Raw genomic sequence first — 4371 nt, 5'->3', positions numbered from 1 at the left:
GTTAAAAATTTTAGTCAATTCTGAGAAGTAGTTTTTTAGAAGAAACATTTTTAGTGCACAAAAACATGATTTTGAGTAAATCGCATTTGAAAAATAGAATTAGGTAACTTTATGCCTTTGACTTTAAATGTGACTTTTTTTCTTCTATGTCCATGCACAACAACTAAAATATACATTATGAACAAAATACTGAGTTTACAAATACACAAGTGTGGCGCTATTTAGCTTATTCGTTATTAGATTTTGTAAGGGAAAATACAAAACATCTTGTAACTAACATTCTCACAATAATACAAATTTTTATTCACATTTTAAACTGAGGTGGGTTCAGAAAACTTTCCGTTTGAAGCCTAATGAGGGAAAATAGGTAAAAATTGACTGCATGTTCGGAATCTACGATAAATTTCCAGTATACTGTAAATCAATAAAATAAAATTGAATTTTTTTTTTCTAAGTAGGACTGCTCCCTTAAGCTAATCGGATGATTGAGCAGCTCCATCAACGTACTCATACTTTTGCTGAAACACCAATTGTAATCCGCTGTTTAGAATCCCCGATTACTGATCGACAGTTATAGTTCAAGCAAACTGAATTTTGATTAACTAATTAGAAAATTGACATAGTCGGTCGCTTAAAATATACGCTGTTAGTGCATCTAACTCCTATTGTTTAGCGTTTTGTTCATCGGGATCAAACGTTATTTCACCAGCGTTGTATTGTTGGATAGGTGAATGATTAGTTTATCCGACAAGTTGCGTATTATATTAAAAAGTTGTGAAAATGAAAGGGCTTGTCCGGGATTTGAACCCGGGACCTCTCGCATCCTAAGCGAGAATCATACCTTTAGACCAGTGTTACTCAACTAATGTTAACAAAGGTCCGGTTTGACAAATTGAATAATTTTAGCGGTCCGTGAATAAGTTACAGTATTTCACACGCAACCACGAAAGTTAAACTATCTTACCAAACCACGTTACTCGACTTAGATTTTTGAGAAAGTGTTTGGGAGTCCGGGGTCGAAGCCCCCCAGCAAGTAGGATAATTAATCACAGTAAAACTTGCTTCCTCCAACTAGAAATCTGTTTAAAGAAGCCCTGAAACGTGGCAATGAGGTTATTCTTCCAAAAGCATAAGGTCCATCATCAACACCCAGAAGGTCCGGATTCGGACCGCGGTCCGCCAGTTGAGTAGCCCTGCCCTAGACCAACAAGCCATATTCATTGTTAGTGTTCTTTCTTTTTGATAACCGCTATGTATGAGCTGCTATCCAACCTGTCTTCTTCCTAACTTTCGACTCAAGTTCCACATGTGTTGAGTGAAGATTGATCGTATATTGTTAATAAGAGACGGGTTCAATTGTGATGTGGAATAGTCACTTCACACTCTTATTACGTCCGTCCGTTAGATTCACACATCGTAAAAGGAAGACGAAACACGTTTGGAAAACACAAGTCAGTAAAATAGAGAAAAGATAACGAGAGATTGTCGCTCAAGCGTGACAGTGCATTGCAATGATGACGTCACGATTGCGCGACAATCTATGTCACAATACGGAGACAGATAACTTGGCCATAATTTCGGGAACAGGTAGCATGTTTTTGTGCAGACAACGGAACCAGTTTTTGTTCAACTTTTCAGTGCATTAATTTTTTAAGGAAAAATGTAAAATGTTGCTTTAGTTTAAATGTATCTCAAATAACTTGTATCCAATAACGACTTTCTCGTTGCTTGTTGTTGTCAAACCTCAATCGTCGTAGGCTGCTGTGTGATGTGCAGTCTGACCATTGAAAGAGCTCAACACCTGCTCTCCTGGGCCACATCGAAACGGGTTTTTGTCTGAGGATGGGTTTCATTTATGTCCGGTTGTCTTTCTCCATCCTATTATTATTATTATGACTGCTCATCCACATCAATATTGGAATTTGGAACTGGCAAATTCAATCCACAACACTTTTCATTAAGTTGTCATTCATTACATGGGTGCTTCTCTTTGTTTTTGTTTTATTTTTTGCTGTTTGTTTTTCGAGTTTTGTGACCGTGCTAACTATAAAAAAGAACATTATTGAAAAAAAATTGTCTTTTCAAAATCTTTTTTAAATTTTTTTCTACTAGCCTACATGATTTTTTATTCAGGCACGTTTTAAACCTTTCAGGGTTTTTCCACCTTTTTCAGTTGATTAACGTGCTGGTAGGTCTACATCGACTTTTGTAGTAAGTAGTAGCCTATCTTTTTCGTCCCGGACGCGTTAATGACGAAAAATAAAATGATTGATTGATTGAGGGTCGTTGGGAGGATAATTTACGCCGTAGCCAGCGTGACCTAAGAGGGTTAGGGATAGAGAATACATTTCGATGACCTGTGTTGGAGTTCCTACCCCTGTCATAACATTTTTTTGTAATTACCAAAGAACGTTCAAAGCACTGATCAACTTTCAGGCTGAGTGCTAGAAGGGTCACAATTGGACGGTAGCCACTTATGACATGTTCTGATTGGTGAACTGTGTCGCTGGCTCTGGAATTCACATGTTAAAGTGGCTACCTCAAAATAACTAAGCAGGAGTCAAACAAGACTTCAATATTCCTCCGCTTTGTGTGGCTTGTTGGTCTAGGGGTATGATTCTCGCTTAGGGTGCGAGAGGTCCCGGGTTCAAATCCCGGACAAGCCCATTATTTTATAATATTTACATTTAATTTAATTTATAATAATAAACAAAACAAAAGTATGCAGTTTACTTGTTTGCTGATAGTGATGGCCAAATTATAGTTTTATTTTTTATGCGATGTTTAAATTTTCTGCGTCTTCGATATATTCCCTCAAGGTGTGAAAGGTCAGGGTGCAAGCCCAATAAACAATGTTCAACTTAACAACAGGTATTTGTTTTACAATTTGATAAACATATTAACTGTTTTACTCTGGAAACTAAATTATGCCATTAGAAAAAACATCCAAAGGCAAAAACCTTTCTCCAACATCGCTGGAGTGCAGAAACATGAACTACCAAATGGAGAGTCGTTGAGAGGATAATTTGGACCCACTGTTCGACTCTCGAATTGTGTACTTGAGCAATTTTTCAGGTACGCATTTCACTGCAACACATTTCAGGACTGCTCTCCATTCAGCGGCACCTAGTGAATGGAATAATTTTCCGGCAACAAGACTTCAACAAACGAAAAACTCCACTCTGTCAATCTCGGTAACCGGCCCTTCGTCAGGAGCTTTTACAAGCATGCGAAAAGTACCAATTTATCAAGTCTTTGTCAGTCCGAGCCTCCGAGGTTAAAGATTCAAAACCAAGCCAAACCAGTGCCAATGATATGAGAATCTCAAGCCCCAAATTCAGACATTTTTAGGAAAAACGCCTCATATCGAACGAATACGATGTAGTTTCTTTGAGTTCTCGGGCCCTTAAAATCATCTCATGTCCTATTACGAAAGTTGCTACCCGCTAGATCTAAACCCAAATAGCAAACCACTCACTAATTAGGCTCATCGGACGATTGAGCAGCTTCACTAATGCACTCATATTTTTGCTAAAATACCAGCCGTAATCCGCTGCTTAGAATTCCCGATTACTGATCGAAAGTTAAAGTTCAAACAAACTGAATTTTGATATTTAACTAATTATTAGAAAATTGACATAGTCGGTTGCTTAAAATATACGCTATTAGTGCAATCTAACTCTTATTGTTTAGCGTTTTGTTTATCGGTATCAAACGTTATTTCACCAGTGTTGTATTGTTGGATAGGTAAATGTTTATTTTATCCGACAAGTTGCGTGTTATATTAAAAAGTCGTGAAAAGGAAAGGGCTTGTCCGGGATTTGAACCCGGGACATCTCGCACCCTAAGCAAGAATCATACCCCTAGAGTCCTAGACCAACAAGTCACATTTATTGGTGGCATTTTTTTTTGTTCAGACGACAGAACCAGTTTTTGTTCAACTTTTTAGCGCATTCATTTTTACGAAACAATGTAAAATGTTGCTTTAATTTAAGTGTATCTTAAATAACTTGTATCCAATAACGACTTTCTCGTTGCTTGTTGCTGTCTGTGGCATCCAGGGTCGTTGAAAGGATAATGAAGATGGACCGGTACCAATGAAGATGGACCAGTACCAATGAGATTCTTGTCCTCAAAATTAAGACACTTCTAAAGAAATGAACTACATCCAATAAATATGCGGATGGTTTCTTCAAGTTCCAGCCCTCTTGGAAAGGTTTGGGCCGGGTCCAAAACTACCCCTGGACTCCCTGCCAACGTTAATGGTTGCATTTGTGATGGCATAGTACTGGTGTTGCAATGGGCACAAAATAAAAGATAATTATTATTACTACTGTCTTCATCAATCAACAAAGCTCATCAAACGAGAAG

The 4371-nt window shown here is 37.7% G+C and overlaps 1 non-coding gene across 1 annotated transcript; it reads left to right on the top strand.

Annotated features, from left to right (window-relative positions):
* The first annotated feature begins 2594 nt into the window (after positions 1–2594).
* Positions 2595–2666, top strand: Trnap-agg (transfer RNA proline (anticodon AGG)). Its single transcript has one exon. It is a non-coding gene; the product is annotated as a tRNA-Pro (tRNA).
* Positions 2667–4371: the final 1705 nt, after the last annotated feature.

Source organism: Aplidium turbinatum, chromosome 7 (assembly GCF_918807975.1).
Source record: "Aplidium turbinatum chromosome 7, kaAplTurb1.1, whole genome shotgun sequence".
NCBI classification, from domain to species: Eukaryota; Metazoa; Chordata; class Ascidiacea; order Aplousobranchia; family Polyclinidae; genus Aplidium; species Aplidium turbinatum.
Note: the sequence above shows the minus strand (reverse complement) of the source record. Positions and strands in the feature narration are given on the sequence as shown.